Raw genomic sequence first — 20,988 nt, 5'->3', positions numbered from 1 at the left:
TGAAAGACGATTGAAATGTCATCCTGCCTTCAAAGAGCTCATAGTTCAGTAAATTGAAAGAACAGTGCAGGAGAAGAAACGTGTTTTCCATGGTCACTCAGTATAATATATATAAATACACGTACATACATGTGATGGAAACAGTTATTTTAGGAAGCAATGTCCCCTGCTGTCGTCTATTCATTCTTTGACACTTCTCAAAAGTGCTCCTGGCAACTCACTCAATTGATTAACTCATTAATGAGTTATGACACAATTTAGAAAACACACCTGTAATACAACTTATTTTCCTTGAGTACATAGGGAATACATAATTATTATTTCCCAGATATTCCACTATGTTGGCCTTTTCCAGTATGATAATGATAATGGCTATGATACTACTATTACTGTTACTTAATACGACAGAACCAATATTGTTAATGGTTGATATACTACTGCTGCTCCTACTGTCTTACCCTATACCAAATGCTGTTCTAAGATCATGTCATGGATAATCTTTGTTAAATCTTTGTAATAAGACTTTAAGACAAGGCCTGTTGTTAAGAATATTAAACGAACAAGAAAATGAGCCCATAGAGACTAGAAGTCATCTTATGTGAAACCATACAGCTAGTGAGAGGCAGAGAGCTGGAATCTGTCTTTGGAGCTGTGGTACAGGAATAGCGGGTAGCCATTCCTTTCTCTAGGGCATCTTCCCAACCCAGGAGTTGAACCCTGGTCTCTGGCATTGTAGGCAGATTCTTTACCATCTGAGCCATCAGCAAAGCCCTTTAACCACTGACTAAATACTGATTCTCCAGAGCCATATCTTTTTTCACTTGTATGTCCAGATTTGAAAGTCCCCAATTCCCCTGAGCTCTGTCCCCCATTTAGTGAAGTTATTTCTCCACCTCACAGAGTAGTATAATAAAGTATATTTCTGATCAGTATATTTCTGACCTTTGTGCCCAGTTCTTGGAACAGAGCTTCAAACACGATCCCTGGAATTTCTTAACTTACTGGAGTGTTTTTTATGCTAATGGAGTGAATCAAGATGGATTTATAGATGACTTCAGGATGCTGGGTGCTCATCAGAAAGGCCTACTTTGGGCACTTTGCTTTTAAAACCCAGAACAATTTCCTTATAACCTGGATCTATGTCTGCTCTTGGAACATCAGATCATCTGGCAACTCTGGGCACACATTTCCTCAGTCCAACAATGGACCAGATCAGAAAGTGCCTCTGTACACAGTTCACACTTACTCCTGCATTCACAGTCCCCACCACCTCTCACTGCCTCACCTCGACTGTATTTATTTATTCACACTAACTGCTCGGCTTTATCCTTTCCCTATATCAATGTTATTCCCCACATTACCTGACCAGAGTGTTGAATGCAAGTGGAATCCAGGCAGTTTCATCAATATTTTTCACAGCAATTCATTTATCTATTCAACAAATAAACAATGAGTGCCTGGATGTGCAGAACTATTCTAGATGCACGGATATATTTTAACATTTTTTTTTTTTAGGTGTTAGTTTTTTTTTTTTTTTTTGGATTCATGTTGATGTATGGCAAAACCAATACAATATTATAAAGTAATTAACCTCCAATTAAAATAAATAAATTAAAAAAAACTCTAACATGATTATTTAAACATGACTTCATGCCCCGAAACCTGCTATGAGGGAAGAAAGACACAGTTATTTGTGAAGATGGACAAGCTAACAAAAACAGCACAGTACATTAGCTAATTACATGGAGGGATCCACAGGGTCCTTTGTGGATACTGGGGACAACTGATCCCATGAGGGTTGATGAGAGGGTGAAAGAAGACTGTCATCCTTTTCAGAGAGGCATTTTGTACTTGGTGTGGAGGACAATTAGGCTAAGCCTGAGGTAATCAAAAGTCAGAGTCCTCTAAACTGGGGGAGAACAGCTTTGAAAAACAATAGATATGGGTACAAAGGCACAGAAACAGGATGATGTGCTTGGGATGGATGTGCAAGAGGGATGACAGTGTCAGCTACACATGAAGGAGCATGGAGAATGGGAGGGTGGGATCCCTGGGGCTGCTTCAGGAATTACCAAGTAGCTGGAGGTCCTAAATCCATGTGTATTGATGACCCCTGGCAGGGGCCAAAGGAAGTTGTCAGCAAAGAAAAGAACTGGGATGTAGATGTGTATAGATCCAAGAAGACCATGCTTGGCATCCTAAGCATCATCTGCAGAGCACAGACCTCCAGTGATGGAGCAGGATGAGCCAGAGACACACCTGACTTGTCCTCACTCCCAGCAGAGACACAGGAAGACTTTTGACCTCTCTCTCAGCCTCCAGCAGAAGGACAGGAAGAACAAGCAAAAAAGCCAACCATCCTCTCACCCCATTCTATGTATCTGGATCACAATGCTTAGTTCAACAGAAGCGAAAATTTATCATTTGATATAAGAAGAAAAGTTTAAGTTGTGTTAACTTACAATAACCAAAAGTAACTGAGACCTCCAAGATTTGTACACAATTTCATCAAAGGACAAGAAGAGGGTTTGACAGGGCCTGGTTGAAAGCAGGGATTAGAAAAAATAAATAAAATATTTACATGTTGGGCTTCACTGGCTACATGTCACCTAATACACTGGTTACACAGGGTTGAACAAGGTTCATGTCAATTTGAAGGACTTATGTGAGTGTCTTGCCCTGAGTTCCAGACTCAGACAAAGACGGTCTGGGAGTGAGAAGAGCCAGAAACAACCATGAGAGGCGTAGGACACATCTCTCCCACAGGGCGATCATGGTGAGAAGGCCCCTAGGTAGCTGAGTTCACAGCTCCGGCCAGAGGCGGGGTAGCTGGCCTCATTTACCTGGGGGTTTTGAAGGCTTGGGCGATAATTTAAGAAGACATGGAAAAGCCACAGAGAGCTGGTGAAGCTGGCACCAAGGGGGTGGCAGGGGCAGGTCCACTTGCTCTGTCCACCTCGTGGTCTGAACAGATAGTGACAGGTACCTCCACAGGTGCATGTCCTTCCAAATGCAGGCCAGCCTTCCCATCTCTGCAGTGACCGTGGATCCACACAGATCAGCTTCCTCTTACTCTCAATTACTGTAAATGAATTTCTGCAGAATCACTGATATGGAGGAAGATTTACAACAGATTATCTTTCATTTATTTTAAAGGGATTGTCTAAATGCATAAATACAAGCCTGCCTCAAGCTCATGAATTTTTATAACTTCTGCTTGGTTAACAATCTTTGTCTCCCTTTCTTTGCTTCCTCTAACCCTCTCATCTCCTCCTCTTCTGCTGTGCCATTGAATCTGCCAGGGTTTTGCAACTCTGTCAGATACTTTGAGAGCCAGGAGATGAAAGCTTCAAGAGAGGTGTATAAAATATATTTACTGTGTGTCTCCGCGAATACTCTTGTTTAGTTATAACTGAGTATAAATGATGCATGACAAGCAATTTGCTGCATGGAAGCTGACATTAATGACTTGACATATTCATGCCTATTTGTAAAATCAGATTCTTTTTTTGCCAGTGACATATTCTGGTCCAAAGTGTCTTATATTAAGAATACCCATTTCTTCACATTAAGAGGAAATCATTTTCTCAGGTCTCTTTATTGTTTCCATGGGTACCAAAGAGCTCATTTCATATAGTTAATGGGAACCTTACTGCGGGAAGTAGTGTCCCAGAGAGGAAGGTTTTCCATTAATTGAATCAATAGAATTTCCTAGCCTGATTGCTTCTGTTAGATGTTGGGGTGTGTGAGAGGACAGGACTGAAATGGCCCCACAGCTCAACCTCACTGTTTACTGGGGTGCCATGGACAGCCAAGTCCAGGGCTGAGCTGGTTTTTGAAACTATTCAGTTCCCTGTCTAGTGCTACTTTCCTGAAAGATTGCATGGAAAATTCCCATCACGCACCTCTGGGATTGTTGGTGAATGTAATGACCAGACACTGGGATAAGGCAGAACCATCTTTTGGGGGAAATTAGGACTATGGTTTTTCCTGTGGTCATGTATGGATGTGAGAGTTGGACTGTGAAGAAGGCTGAGCACTGAAGAATTGATGCTTTTGAACTGTGGTGTTGGAGAAGACTCTTGAGAGTCCCTTGGACTGCAAGGAGATCCAACCAGTCCATTCTGAAGGAGGTCAGTCCTGGGATTTCTTTGGAAGGAATGATGCTAAAGCTGAAACTCCAGTACTTTGGACACCTCATGCAAAGAGTTGACTCATTGGAAAAGACTCTGATGCTGGGAGGGATTGGGGGCAGGAGGAGAAGGGGACAACCAAGGATGAGATGGCTGGATGGCATCACTAACTCGATGGACGTGAGTCTGAGTGAACTCTGGGAGTTGCTGATGGACAGGGAGGCCTGGCGTGCTGCGATTCATGGGGTTGCAAAGAGTCGGACACCACTGAGCAACTGAACTGAACTGAACTGAACTGAACTGAGGACTTTTATCAATCTGTCTTCCATGACTACCCTCTTTGAAGCCATTTTACCCAGGAGGGAATTATCCAAAGCAAACCATCCCATAAAGAAACAACAGTTCTCAGGTTTAAAAAACAAAGGTCAAGATAATAAGGCATGAGACAGGATTTGAAAGACAACTTATGCCTGTGTTCACCTCCACTGAGACCAAGGAAGTTCTGACCTGGGAAGAGAGTGGTGAGTAAAGAGAAGGACAGGAGTGAGGTGGGGCCTGCCCTAGCTTGTCTCCAGCAGTTAATCTGGTGGGTTGAGGGCATGGAGAGAAGTTGTATTAAACCTGCAAGCTGAGAGGCGTTCTTCTCATCAGGACCAGACTTGAGGATGGTGCCAGCTTTGCAGCTCTGTTCTGCACCACACCCGGTGGAGATGAAGGGTAATGAGGGTTAAGATACGGAAGCAATACAGGTCAGTTTCTCCCAGGACTTTTCCCTTTTCCATCCTCAAGACTGTTTTAAGCATTAGAAGGGGAATCATGCAGCAGTCAGACCCAGCAATGACTGATGACACAGAAGCCCAGTGAAGAAATATTGGTATAATCCGTTGATGAAGTGCTATGGGCTGGGATGGTGCATGGTGGTGGGGATGATTATGACTCAACAAGGCAGCATAGGTCTGTGTGTGAGAGACGATAAAGGGAAGAAAGTTAGTTGATGTGAGGATTGGGCCTGAGTGTCTCAGTGAGGCAAACTTCTACTGGGTTCCAAATCATTTCTGATTCCTATCAATCTCAGGGTATATAGTTCCTTTTCCACAATTCATTAGCTTTTGGTCTGAAGCCCAGATGCCTTAGAGATGAAAAGCTGGTGAGAATATTTGGACCTGCCTTTTTATAACTCCATGACCAAAACAGATCTTGCAGAACAAAACTCAATTGTTAGCTTTGCCCCTGAGGCCCTGAGGATTTCATAAGAATATGAATGAAAGGAATCCTATGAATTATTTCCTCCTCAGAAGACACTCTTCCCCTCCAAGCTTTTTTATAATGCCTTATGAGATGGAAAGTGATTAAAAAACAAAACAAAACAAAACAACTTCTCTTGAGGTGGTCAAAATAAAATTAATTCCTATTCTCTGGATGAGATTGAGAAAGCACAATGGAAAATTTTCTCACTGAGCCCAGAAGCTGCTTGACCTCTCTGGCAATTTGGGTGGGGGCTGTTACCTCTGCACATATTTATCTGTGCCCTCCTGCACAACGGGTTGTGTCTGGCACTGGTGCTCTGATCTTGACAGCTGTGAATCTCAGTGGGGAGAGAAACCTTCCCCAGTGCAGCAGGGCGAGGCAGCCCAGGTGCTTGGGGGAAGAGTCTCTATACAGTTGTTTTGAATAAGATGGCTCTACGGGGGCAGAAAAGAGGTTATAGGGCTTTTAGGAAGAACACAGGAAAGGGGGGAGGTAGAGCTTCTGCTTTGAGATCTGGTTACATTTGTGACAACTCCACCTCTGATAAAAGAACTAGACACATTCTGTCTACCAACAAGACATTTTGGTGGCTTCAGTAGCCCATGGGCTACCATCTTCAGCCTTGGTGGTCACAGGGCTCTGCTCTAGCCCTGTAACACTGTCTATGGTACACAGACTATGCTCTCACCTGCCATCTTTTATGAATGTGGAGTAATGTGAACTTCACAGATTTGGGTTCTTTTCTTTTTCTTTCTGTTTCTTTCTTTTTTTTTTTTTAATTATTATTGTTATCTAGACTTATGTGTTTTCTGTATTAAAAAGATACATAATCCTGCCTTGCAATTATTTGTGCTGATGCTTTGTTTGTATCTTAGTTTATAAAGTACTAGAGGGCAAGGGCCATGGCTACGCATCCTCGCTTCCCCCATAGCATCTGAAAGCATTCTGTAGATCATTGCACCTGATGGTATGGGTCAGAATACAAGCTCTGAAGCAGAAGACCTGTGTCTGCTCTGATTCCATCATCTTTTTGCAGTGCGACCTTCTGTACCTTACATAACCTTTATTTATTTATTTATTTTTGGCTGTGGTGGGTCTTTGTTGCTGCCTGAGGGCTTTCTCAGATGGCAGTGCACAGGGGCTACTTTCTCGCTGCAGTGCTCCTCACTGAGGTGTTCTCTTGGTTCTGAAGCACGGGCGCTAGAGCACATGAGCTCTGGCAGTTGTGGCATGAGGCTTAGCTGCCCTGCGGAATTTGGGATCTTATTTCTTGGACCAAAAATTGAACCTGTGTCACCTGTGTCGGTTGGGAGATTCCTAGCCACTGGACCACTAGGGAAGTTCCTGATCTAACCCTTTTGAAATTCAATTTCCTTATCCAAAAAGTGAGGATACCAAATTCAGCTACTACAGGGCATTGTTGATAGGATGAAATGGCATAAATGATAAGCAATAGCTAAGTTAATATTTGGAGATTAAAATTTGATCAAAGTCTTAGGCTTAGTCTATGTTAAACCGAACACCATAATTTCCAAGTAGTAGATCATTAAGTACCACTAGGAATGAGATGAAATAGTGGTGTAGCCCAGCAGACATTCAAACTGGTGACCTGTTTTGAATCTTTCACTTTTTACTTGGTAGAATAATCAAAATCACAGTTTCTATACTAACCTCCTACAATATGATGTATCCAATAAGGTAACTAAAGAAGGTTCCTGTAAAAGAAGAGATTGCTAGATAATTGCTGGCTCTGGTTCCATCTTCTTGTTCTGATTCCATTTCCATACAATTTATCTGCAGAGATCTAGCCTAGTTTGGAATCCTACTAGTATTAATCAAATATATATGATTATTGTAACACCGTATATTGTACTAGGATGTAAGCTCCTGAAGGTAGTAATTTTTGCCTCATTGCCTTATTTTTCTGTCCCCTGGAGAAGGGAAAGTCTACCCACTCCAGTATTCTGGCCTGGAGAATTCCATGAACTGTGTAGTTCATGGGGTCTCAAAGAGTTAGACTTGACTGAGCGACTTTCACTTTCACTTTCATCCCTTACAAAGGTTTCTGACTTATGTTCTCAATGAATGTTGAATGAATGAATGTATTCCAGCTTTCAGCCAGTAAGAGGGATTCTTTTGGATGTGAAGGCAACTTGGATTCAGCGTGGTCAGGGGCTGGTGAAATGAATGAAGCCTGGCTGTCCAATGTGACTGCTGAGTTAATTCAATACCTGAGGCATCTCCTGGAGATTATGTCAAAACAGCTACATTCCTAGGCAGACAGGCAAGGCTCATAAATCTGCTCCATGCCTTCTCACTCTCTTTAATAGCAACAAAAATTCACTTTGAGGTAAAATGTCCTAAAGGCGCCTTCAGTAATATGCATTACCAAAACAGAGAGGGTCAAACACATCGCCTCAATCCTGGGAATCATATTTCATGGCTAGTTAGTGTCAAACATTATCTCATTTGTCAACAAAGCACTGTGGGGAATAAATACTACCACTAGGCAGGCACTGGAACAAGCTCTCTTTTTAATCAGGAGAGTATGCGTTTGCAGAAGGAAGACTAAGTTTAGCATGAGTGAGTTTATCACTTTGTATCAATGAAATTCCATAGGACACATGTTCAGACCTTGCCTGAAATACCATGAAGCTAACACTTAATTAGTGTATGCATTCTAGTGATAAAAAACAGTTACACTTCAATTAATCTTAAAACACCAGAGCAAGCACAGAAAAAGTGGACTTGCAAAGGGGTTATATATTTTTGTCTCACATTAAAAAAAAAACACCTGAAAATTATGCTAGGAAATTTGTTGCTGACTTTATTCAAAAAGTTCAATGAAGATCAGAGAGGATCTAGAATGTACTCATGGGATGAGCATTTATTTGTAAAGAAGAGGAAACTTGGGTACAGGACATGGACTGTACTTTTTGAGAAGAGCTGACTCCTTTGAAAAGACCCTAATGCTGGGAAAGATTGAAGGCAGGAGGAGAAGGGAACAACAGAGGATGAGATGGTTGGATGGCATCACTTACTCAATGGACATGAGATTGAGTAAACTCTAGGAGCTGGTGATGGACAAGGAGGCTTGGTGTGCTGCAGTCCATGGGGTCGCAAAGAGTTGGACATGACTGAGCGACTGAACTGAACTGAGAGGAACTTGGTCTATCTTTTTTCATTTAAGGGTTTCATGCCTTAAGCGTATTTTATTTTGTGAGGATGTTAGATGTCAACTTCTGTGAACAATCTTGTTGAGTTTTGAATTAGTCTTAACTTATAGATCAATTTGTATGATATTATTTTTAAAAAATTGTCTCATATTTATTTAGTATTTTACAATTTTTTACAATTTGATTCATATTCATATAAAAAGATTTTGATACAAAACGTAAAGTAAGGGATCCATTTACCATTACTTTCCAGAAGGTTATCCATTTGTCCAAATACCAGTTATTAAACAATCCATCTTTTCCTAACTGGTTTGCTGTTATGGTTTCTTTTCTTTTTCTTTTCTCAGTAGGGTGTGACTCTTTGTGACACCATAGACTGCAGCACACCAGGCTTCCATGTCCTTAACTATCTCCAAGAGTTTGCTCAAACTCATGCCCACTGAGTCCATGATGCCATCCAGCTATCTCATCCTTTGTCATCCCCTTCTCTTTCTGCCCTTAGTCTTTCCCAGGATCAGGGTCTTTTCAAATGAGTCAGCTCTTTGCATCAGGTGGCCAAAGTATTGGAGCTTCAGGTTCAGTCCTTCCATGAATGTTCAGAGTTGATTTCCTTTAAGATTGACTGGTTTGGTCTCCTTGCAGTCCAAGGGACTCTCAAGAGTCTTCTCCAACACCACACTTTGAAAGCATCAATTTTTGGGCACTCAGCCTTCTTTATGGTCCAACTGTCACATTTGTACATGAATACTGGAAAAACCATAGCTTTGACTAGATGCCTTTGTTAGCAAAGTGATGTCTCTGCTTTTTAATATACTGTCTAGGTTTGTCATAGCTTTTCTTCCAAGTAGCAAGCATCTCTTAATTTCATGGCTGCAGTCACCATCTGCAGTGTTTTTGGAGCCCAAGAAAACAGTCTGTCACTGTTTCCATTGTTTCCCTGTTTATCTGCCATGAATTGATAGGACCGGATGCCATGATCTTCTGTTTTTGAATGTTGAGTTTTAAGGCAACTTTTTCACTCTCCTCTTTCACATTCATCAAGATGCTCCTTTGTTCCTCTTTGCTTTCTGCCATTAGGGTGATGTCATCTACATATCTGAGATTATTGCTATTTCTTCTGGCAATCTTGATTCCAGCCTGTGATTCATCCAGCTGGATATTTCTCATGATGTATTCTGCATATAAGTCAAATAAGCAGGGTGACAATATACAGCCTTGATGTACTCCTTTCCTAATTTTGAACTAGTTTGTTGTTCCATGATTCTAACTATTGTTCCTTGATTTGCATACAAGTTTCTTGGGATGCATGTAAGGTGGTCTGGTATTTCCATCTCTTTAACGCTCTTCCACAGTTCCTTGTGCTCCACACAGTCAAAGGCTTTAGCATAGTCAATGAAGCAAAGTTGATATTTTTTTCTGGAATTCCCTTGTTTTTTTAATGATCCAAAAGATGTTGGCAATTCGATCTCTGGTTCCTCTGCGTTTTCTAAATCCAGCTTGTACAGCTGGAAGTTCTTGCTTCATGTACTGTTGAGGTCCAGCTTGAAAGGTTTTTAGGATCACCTTGTTAGCATATGAAATGAATATGATTGTGAGGTAGTTTGATCATTCTTTGGCATTGCCCTCCTTTAGGATTGCAGTGAAAACTGACCTTTTCCAGTCCTGTGGCTCCTGCTGAGTTCTTCAAATTTGTTGGCATATTGAGTGCAGCACTTTATTATTATTATTTTTTTTGAGTGCAGCACTTTAACAGTATTATCTCTTAGGATTTTAAACATGTCAGCTGGAATTCCATCACCTCCACTAACTTTGTAGTAATACTTCCTAAGGCTCACTTGACTTCACACTCCAGGATGTCTGGCTCTAGGTTAGTGACTACACTCTCATGGTTATCTGGGTCATTAAGACCTTTCTTATATAGTTCTTCTGTGTATTCTTGCAACCTATTCTTCTGTTAGGTCCACACTGTTCCTGTCCTTTATTGAGCCCATCTTTGCATGAAATATTCCTTAGTTATCTTTAATTTTCTTGAAGAGATCTCTAGTCTTCCCCATTTCATTGTTTCCTTGATTTCTTTGCTTCGTTCACTTAAGAAGGCTTTCTTACCTCTCCTTGCTTTTCTTTGGAACTCTGCATTAAAATGGTATATGTTAAAAAAATAAAATAAAGTAAAATAAAATGGTATATGTTTCCTGGTTTCCTTTGGCTTTTGCTTCTCTTCTCAACTTGTTTGACCTATTATTATCTCATATTAAATTTTATCTTATTTTTAAATTCTTTTCCATTTCATTAATATCAGTCTTCTATTTATATGTTAATCTTAAGCTTTTAATTACTATACTTAATACTTATTGTGTTCTTTAGATTATCTGGGATATACTTTTATGTTTACTTTTTCATTTAAGCTGTTGAATTAGCTTGTGTGGTTTTACTAACTCTCCTTCCCTTTTAAAATGTCAAAATTATATCCATGTACATGTACAGATAAGGTGTTACAGCTTTAAAGATTTATGTAGATTTATTTATGAATTTATAGAGAGTCTTGATAGCTTTATAATACTGACTTTTTCTTCTCAAAAAATATTATGTCTTTCCATTCAATAAAAGAGATTTTTGAAAAAAATTTTAAATTTTCACTAGCATTTACAATCTTTCTTCACAGAGCACTTGCATATTTCTAGTTAATGCTACATTTTTATTCTTTGTTGCTATTATAACTATAGTCTTTTTCTCATATGTCTTCTAAGTGGTTGATATTTTTACATTGTGTCACTATTGAATTTTATATGTTAACTTTGTAATCAGCCACATTACTGGGTTCTTTGTTGAGCTAATTCTTTGTAATCAGCCACATTACTGGGTTCTTTGTTGAGCTAACTCTTGGGATTTCTAGATATGCTGTGTTATATTTGACAAATGACAATAATTACAAATCTTTTCCAATTTTATGCCTCATATTTCTTTCTCTTCCCTTCTTGTACTTGCTAGGACCTCTAAAATAATTATAAAAATAGTGAGGAGAATGGCTAATATTGTTTTAGTCCTGATTTTAGGAAGGATGCTTTCATTGTTTCACCATTAAGCATGATGCTGCAGTTGGTTTAATCTACTGGCACTTTATTAGGAGCTTTATTTTTACTTCAAAATCAGTAATAAGTTTTGAATTTTGTTGGTTATTGTTTGTCCAGCAGGTACAGAAATATCTACGCCTTTTCAGCTACCAAGGCATTTGGTAGCTGTATATTCCTGTATTAATATTTTGTAGGATTGCTAGTTAACACATTGTTTAGGACATGTTTTATATGATTTATTTATAATAGTGCAATTAGTGAATTCATCTATGTCTTACATCATTTTATGTCATTGTGCTATTTTTTGGTCATGTTTTCATATCCAGAGTATGACGGTTTTGTTAATATAATTTAAGATATTTTGATCTTTATATTCTTTTTATTCTGCAAAAATTTGGAAAGCATTTGGGTGTTCTATTAGCTGAAGCATAGAACATATCTAGAATCTGTGATGTCTGGTATCATTTACCAGATTCCTTTGCATCCTAAACTGCTGTATGTGCCTGTGAGCATACCGTCATTATAGTCGTATCCAACTCCTCACGACCCTATGGGCTATAGCCTGCCAGGCTCCTCTGTCCACGGGATTCTCCAGGCAGGAATACTGACGTGGGTTGCACGCCCTGTGCCAGTAGATCTTCCTGGCAAGGGATCAGACCCGTGTCTCTATGTCTCCTGTGTCTCTTACATCTCCTGCCTTGGCAGGTGGTTTCTTACCATTAGTGCCCCTTGGGAAGTCTGTATTTCTGTACATTTATGCTTAGATATGGACACTTCATTAAGTTTATACTGAATTTTGTCTTTACAAGACTACTTCATGAGTTGCAGAGTACTTCCATTAGGATGGTCAGATTTTTCTCCCTTTTTATGATATTAATAGTCATTGATAATCATTGTCTATATCCATTAATTAACTGGGGACTTATTGACATACTTATTTTATCATTCCATGTTTAGTTCATGGAATATTTTCATGAAAAGAAAGCTTCTATTATCAATACTTGATTATTGTGAGTTACAGTTCATACAGTGAAGGCAGCAAAATTCCTTTTGCTTATTTGTTTTAGCCAGGTTTAAAAACATTGGATTGTTTCCTTAGCAATGGCAAGGGTTCTATTTGTTTTGTTGTTGTTGCTTTTGTATCTTTATGAACTCCTGGATTTAGACTTGCTTGATTGCTTTAATCCATTGCAGCTATTAACCTAACTAATACATTTCTCACCCCTGAACAATAAAAGTTTGTTAAATTTGGTCTGTGAATCCTTTTCACAGATACTTTCTAGTATTTGGTATTTTTCTTGGTCTTTGACAAGAAAAACTGTTACATAGCTTCATTTTGCACATTCTATTTTGCTTTAGAACTGGAATCTAGAGTAATTTTTTAGTAGTCTTTAGCATTTTTCAATGTGTAGAGTAACAAAAGTTTTTAACATGTTATTTTGTAGTTTCATACTTATACTTGTAGCTTTAATTATTATCTATCATAATTATCAGTTTTACTTATTCCAAACCATGCACACAACAATTTCATATTGACAATTAGCACCACTAGGAAAGATGCTTACCTGTGTGTGGCAATTTGGAGCCTCCAGAAATGTGAGAAAATAAATTTGTTTTTTAAGTCACCAAGATTATGGCAATTGGATGCAACAGCCACAAGAAATTAGTACATTGTTTTTCTACTTTTCAGCTGTTATGAATAATGCCCCTGTGAACATTTGTGTACACATTTTTTGTGTTGACATGTTTTCATTTCTCTCATGTACATGTTTGTGTCAACATGTGTTTTCATTCTTCTTTCCACATATTGGTGTGGGGGGATTGCTGAGTAATATAGTATCTCTATACTGAACATTTTGAAGAATTGCCAAACTTTCTTCAATGTAGCTTTACAATTTTACCATCTAACCAGCAATGTAAGAGAACTCCAATTTCTCCACATTCACATCAATACTTTTTTTTTCCCAGCCACTCTAGTAGGTGTGAAGTAGTATCTAATTGTGGTTTTCATTTGAATTACCCCAATGACTAACTTTCAAGCTTATTTTCACATGCTTGTAGGCTGTTTGTATCATCATCTTGGGGCTTCCTGGGTGGCTCAGTGGTAAAGAATCCACTTGCCAATGTAGGAGATGCAGGTTCAATCCCTGAGTCAAGAAGATTCCCTGGGGAAGGAAATGGCAATCTACTTCAGTATTCTTGACTAGGAAATCCTATGGACAGAGGAGCCTGGTGGACTTAGCAGGCTATAGTCCATAGGGTCATAAATAGGTGGACATGACTGAGAGACTGAGCCCACACGAATTATCATTTTTGGAGATGTATCAGTTGAAATGATTTGCCAATATTAAATTGATTATCTGTAATTTGATATTAAGTTGTAAGGATTTTTTAAAAGATATAACTCTCTTTGTATACATATATGCATATGATTTATAAATATCTCTTTTATTTTGTGTAGCATTTATTTATTGGCTTGGCCAAAAAGTTTTTCCCTCATATACTGAACAAACTTTCTAGCTAATCCAATAATTTCTTGGTGGCTGTCCTTTGAATTATAAAAATTTTTTAGTTTTGATGAGATAAAATTTATCTATATTTTTCTTTTGATGCTTATACTCTTGGTGTCATATCTAAGAAGTCATTGCCTAATCCAACATCATAAGCATCTGATTCTTTACTTCAAGGGGATTAAAAAGTCTTAGCTCTTACATTTAAGTCTATGATCTATTGTAAATAAATTCTTTCTTTCTTTTTTTACATGTGGTTGTCCAGGTGTCCTCCTACATATGAACTGTTGAAAAGATTACAATTTCAGAATTGCATTGTCTTGTGTGTAAAAAAAATATGGACTCTCCATTCCACTACATTGATCTATATGTATTTTTTAAAGCAAGGAACACACACCTGTGGCTATTATAGCTTTGAAACCAGATAATGAAGTAATTCAAATTTGTTACTATTTTGATACTGTTTTAGACATTCCAGTTACCTTAAATAACCATACAAACTTTAGAATTATTTTGTCAGTTTCTGCAAAACAGCTAACTGGGATTTTGATAGGAATTGCCTTGAATTTGTAGATAAATATGGGGAATATAGCCATCCTAAAAGTATTATTACCTTCTGATCCACAAACATGAGATGTATTTATTTTTATTTAAATCCTTTAAATTTCTTTAAACAATGTTTTCTGATATGTCTTGCATTTATTTAAAAAATTTATTCCTAAGTATTTTATTTGATTGATTGCTATTGCAAGTGCTAGTGTGAGAAAGAGAGAGACTACACAGGAACATCATCAGATGAACAACACGAAAATCAGATTGATTATGTTCTTTGTAGCCAAACATGGAGACCCTCTATACAGTCAGCAAAAACAAAAAAAGACCTGGAGCTGACTGTGATTCAGATCATGAGCTCCTTTGCGCAAAATTCAAGCTTAAATGAATGAAAATAGGGAGAACCACTGGGTCATGCAAGATGACTTAATCTAATCCCTTATGATTATGCAGTGGAGATGATGAATACATTCGGGGGATCAGAGCTGGTAGATGGAGTGCCTGAAGAACTATGGACAGTGGTTCACAACATTGTACAGGAGACAATGACCAAAACCATCTGAAAGAATAAGAAATGCAAGAAGGCCAAGTGGTTGTCTGAGGAGGCTTTACAAACAGCTGAGGAAAAAAGAGAAGTGAAGGCACTGGAAAAAGGGAAAGATAAACCTAAATGAATGCAGAAGTCCAGAGAAGAGCAAGGAGAGTTAATAAGTCCTTAATTATCAACTAGAAGAAATAGAGGAAAACAATAGAATGAGAAAAACTAGAGATCTCTTCAAGAAAATTGGAAATATTTAGGGAATATTTCATGCAAGGATGGGTATGATAAAGGACAGAAACAGTAAGGATGTAAAAGAAGCAGAAGAAATTAAGAAGAGGTGGAAAGAACACACAGACCTATACAAAAAAGGTCTTAATGATCTGGACAACCACAACAGTGTGGTCAATAACCTAGAGCTGGACATGCTGGAGTGTGAAGTCAACAGGGCCTTAGGAAGCCTTACTAAGAGCGAAGCTAGTGGAGGTGATGGCATTCCAGATGAGTTACATCAAATTCTAAAAGATGATGCTGTTAAATTGCTGCAATCAATGCACCAGCAAGTTTGGAAAACTCAGTAGGGGCCACAGGACTGGAAAAGGTCAGTTTTCATTCCAATCTCAAAGAAGGACAATGCCAAAGAATGTTAAAACTACCCCACAATCACGTTTATTTCACAGCTAGCAAGGTGATGCTCAAAATCTTTCAAGCTAGACTTCAGAAGTATGTGAAACCAGAACTTCCAGATGTACAATTTAGGTTTTAAAAAGGCAGAGGAACCAGAGATCAAGTTGCCAAACTTCACTGAATCGTGGAGAAAGCAAAAGAATTCCAGAAAAAAAAAATCTGCTTCTGCTTTATTGACTATGCTAAAACCTTTGACTGTGTGGATCACAAAAAACTGTAGAAAATTCTTAAAGAGCTGGGAATATCAGAACACCTTACCTGTCTCCTAAGAAATCTGTATGCCAGTCAAGAAGCAACAGTTAGAACCAGATATGGAAAAACTGACTGGTTCAAAATTGGGAAAGGAGTACGTCAAGGCTGTATATTGTCACCTTGCTTATTTAACTTCTGTGCAGAATATATTAGGTCAAATGCCCAGTTGTATGTCACAAGCTGGAATCAAGATTGCTAGGAGAAATATCAACAACCTCAGATACGTAGATGATGTCACTGTAATGGCAGAAAGTGAAGAGGAACTAAGATTCTTGATAAGAGTAAAAAAAAAGAATGAGAAAGCTGACTTGAAACTCAATATTTAAAAAACTAAGATCATGGCATCTGGTCCTGTAACTTAATGGCAAATAAAAGAGGAAACATTGAAAGCAGTGACAGACTATTTTCTTGGGCTCCAGAATCACTGAGGGCAGTGACTGCAGACATGAAATTAAAAGATGCTTGCTCCTTGGATGGAAAGTTATGACAAACCTAGTGTATTAAAAAGCAGAGACATCATCACTTTACCGAAAAAAATCTATATAGTCAAAGCTATGGTTTTTCCAGTAATCATGTACAGATGTGAGAGTTGGACCATAAAGAAGGCTGAGTGTTGAAGAATTGATGCCTATAAATTGTAGTGCTCGGGAAGATTATTTTGACCTCCTTTGTGTGCAAGAAGATCAAACCAGTCAATCCTAAAGAAGAATATTCTTTGGAAGAATCGCTGGTGAAGGTGTAGCTCCAATACTTTGGAAACTTGAGGTGAAAAACCAGCTCACTGGAAAAGATCCTGATCCTGGGGAAGATTGAAGGCAAAAGAAGGGGGTCACAGAGCATGAGATGGTTAGATAGTATCACTCACTCAATGGACACAAATTTGAGCAAGCTCCAGGAGATAGCGGAGGACAGAGAAACCTGGTGTTGTACAGTCTATGAGGTTGCAGAGTGTGGGACACAGCTTAGGGGCCAAATAGCAGCAACATCAACAACAGATATAGAGAAGTACAGCTTACTTTTATATATTGGTCTTAACCCTTCAACCTTGCTAAATTTATTTATTCATTTTGGTAGTGTTCTTGTGGCTTTGTAAAGGCTTTGTATATATGGGAGCATGGCTTCAGTAAAGATAGATAGTTTTACTTGTTCTTTTCCAGCTTTGATTCTTTAAAAATTTCTTTTTCTTGCCTAATAGAAGGGCAAAAGTGAATATCTTTCTTGTTCCTGATCTTAATGGGAAAGTATTCAGTTTTTTTCCTTTGAGTATGATGTTGTGCACTTTACTAAATCCTCTTTATCAGATTGAGAAAGATTCCTTCTACTCTTGGCTCCTTGCATATTTTCAGTCACTAAAAATGCTGGATTTGGTCAAATGTTCTTTTTCTATCTATTGAGATGATCATCATGTTTTTGTCCTTTATTCTATCATTATATCTATAATATTGATTCATTTTTAAAATTAATTTTTTATTGAAGGATAATTGCTTTACAGAATTTTGTTGTTTTCTGTCAAACCTCAACATGAATCAGCCATAGGTATACATATATTCCCTCCCTTTTGGACTTCCCTCCCATCACCCTCCCCATCCCACCCCTCTAGGTTGATACAGAGCCCCTGTTTGTTTCCTGAGCCATACAACAAATTCCCATTGGCTATCTATTTTACATATGGTAATGTAAGTTTCCATTTTACTCCTTCCATATGTCTCACCCTCTCCTCCCCTCTCCCCATGTTCATACGTCTATTCTCTATGTCCATTTCTCATTGCTGCCCTGTAAAGAAATTCTTCAGTACCGTTTTTCTAGATTCTATATATATGCATTAGAATACGATATTTGTCTTTCTCTTTCTGGCTAACTTCACTCTGTATTATAAGTTCTAGGTTCATCCACCTCATCAGAACTGACTCAAAGCCTTCCTTTTTATGGCCAAGTTATATTCCATTGTGTATATGTACCACAATTTTTTATCCATTCATCTGTCAATGGACATCTAGGTTGCTTCCATTTCTAGGTATTGTAAATAGTGCTGCAGTGAACAATGGGATACATGTGTCTTTTTCAATTTTTGTTTTCTTAGGGTATATGTCTAGGAGTGGGATTACTGGGTCATATGGTTGTTTTATTCCTAGTTTTTAAAGGAATATCCATACTGTCTTCCATAGTGGCTCTATCAATTTACATTCCCACCGACAGTGCAAGAGCATTCCCTTTTCCCTTTTCTCCACACCTGTTCCAGGTGCTGAAATCTGTTTGCTAAAATTTTGTTAAGGATTTTTGCATCTATGCTCATCAGTGATATTGGCCTGTAGTTTTCTCTTTTTGTGTTCTCTTTGTCTGGTATCAGGGTTATGGTGGCCTCGTAAAATGAGCTTGGAAGTGTTCCTTCCTCCACAATTTTTTGAGAGAGTTTTAGAAGGATAGGCATTAGCTCTTCTCTAAATGTTTGATAGAATTCTCCTGTGAAGGCATCTGGTCTTGGGCTTTTGTTTTTAGGGAGATTTTTGATCACAGCTTCAATTTCAGTGGTTGTAATTAGGTTCATAATTTCTGTTCCTTCCTGGTTCAGTCTTGGAAGATTGAACTTTTCTAAGAATCTGTCCATTTCTTCCAGGTTGTCCATTTTATTGCCATATAGTTGTTCATAATAATCTCTAATAATCCTTTGCATTTCTTCATTGTCTGTTGTAACCTCTCCTTTTTCATTTCTAATTTTATTGATTTGATTCTTCTTTTTTTTTCTTGATGAATCTGGCTAAAGGTTTGTCAATTTTGTTTATCTTCTCGAAAAACCAGCTTTCAGTTTTATTAATCTTTACTATTATTTCTTTCATTTCTTTTTCATTTGTTTCTGCTTAGACCTTTATGATTTCTTTCCTTCTACTAATTTTTTTTTTTTTGTTGTTGTTGTTCTTCTTTTTCCAGTTGTTTTAGGTGTAAAGTTAGGATGTCTTTTAGATGTTTTTCAGGTAGGATTGTATTGCTATCAACTTCCCTATTACAATTGTTTTTGCTGTGTCCCGTAGGTTTTGAGTTGTCGTGTTTTAATTGTCAGTTGTTTCTAGAGTTTTTAAATTTTCCCTTTTGATTTCTTCAGTAACCGATTGGTTATTTAGAAGTGTATTGTTTAATCTCCAAGTGTTTGTGTTTCTTAGTTTTTTTCCTTTTAATTGATATCTAGGCCCATAGTGTTGTGGTTGAAGAAGATGCTTAATATGATTTCAATTTTCTTAAATGTACTGAGGTGTGATTTGTGACCCAAGATGTGGTCTATCCTGGAGAATGTTCCATATGCACTTGAGAAGAAGGTGTATTCTTCTGCCTTTGGATGGAATGTCCTGAAGATATCAATGAGATCCATCTCATCTAAAGTATCATTTAAGACTTGTGTTTCCTTATTAGTTTTCTGTTTTGATAATCTGCCCATTGGTGTGAGTGGATTGTTAAAGTCTCCTGCTATTATTATGTTACTGTCAATTTCTCCTTTTATGTCTGTTAGTGTTTGTCTTATGTACTGAGGTGCTCCTATGTTGGGTACATAGACATTTATAATTGTTGTGTCTTCCTCTTGGATTGATCCCTTGGTCCTTATGCAGTGTCCTTCCTTATCTCTGGTCATATTCTTTATTTTAAGGTCTGTTTTATCTGATATGAGGATTGCTACTCCAACTTTCTTTTGCTTCCCATTTGCATGGAATATATTTTTCCACCCTCTCTCTTTCAGTTTATATGTATCTTTAGGTCTGAAGTGGGTTTCTTGTAGACAGCACATATTGGGTCTTGTTTTTGTATCCACTTAGCCAGTCTGTGTCTTTTGGTTGGAGCATTTAATCCATTTACATTTTAAGTAATTATTGATAATTCCTATTGCAATTATCTTAATTGTTTAAGGTTGATTTTGTAGATCTTTTTTCTTCTCTTGTATTTCTTGATTATATAAGTTCGTTTAACATTTATTGTAAAGCTGGTGTGGTAGTACTGAATTCTCTCAACTTTTGCTTGTTTGAAAATCTTTTTATTTCTCCATCAATTTTTAATGAGATCTTTGCTGGGTACAGTAATCTTGGTTGTAAAATTTTCCCTTTCAGTACTTTAAATACATCCTGCCATTCCCTTCTAGCCTGCAGAGTTTCTGCTGAGAGATCAGCTGTTAAATGTGTGGGTTCCCTTGTATGTTACTTGTCGCTTTTCCCTTGCTGCTTTTAATAGTCTTTCTTTGTGTTTAGTCTTTGATAGTTTGATTAGTATGTGTCTTGGCATGTTTCTCCTTGGGTTTATCCTTTATGGAACTTTTTGACCTCTTGGACTTGATTAACTGTTTCCCTTTCCATGTTGGGGAAATTTTCAACTATAATCTCTTCAAAAATTTTCTCATAACCTTTCTTTTTCTCTTCTTCTTCTGGGACCCCTATAATTCAAATGTTGGTGTGTTTGATATTGTCCCAGAGGTCTCTGAGACTATCCTCAGTTCTTTTCATTCTTTTTACTATTCTGCTCTTCAGAAGTTATTTCCACCATTTTATCTTCCAGCTCACTGATTCATTCTTCTGCTTCAGGTATTCTGCTATTGATTCTTTCTAGAGTATTTTTTAATTTCAATAATTGTGTTGTTTGTCTCTTTAGGTTTATTCTTTAATTCTGCTAGGTCTTTGTTAATTGAGTCTTGCATTTTCTCCAAATTTTTTCAAGGTTTTTGGTCATTTTTACTACTATTTTTCTGAATTATTTTTCAGGTAGTTTGCCTATTTCCTCTTCATTTATTTGGAGTTTCTAATTTGTCTTCTGTGTTTCTAATTTATTCCTTCTTTTGTGTAGTATTTC

The sequence above is a fragment of the Budorcas taxicolor genome, chromosome 2 (genome assembly GCF_023091745.1).
Source record: "Budorcas taxicolor isolate Tak-1 chromosome 2, Takin1.1, whole genome shotgun sequence".
Classification (NCBI taxonomy): Eukaryota; Metazoa; Chordata; class Mammalia; order Artiodactyla; family Bovidae; genus Budorcas; species Budorcas taxicolor.
Note: the sequence above shows the minus strand (reverse complement) of the source record.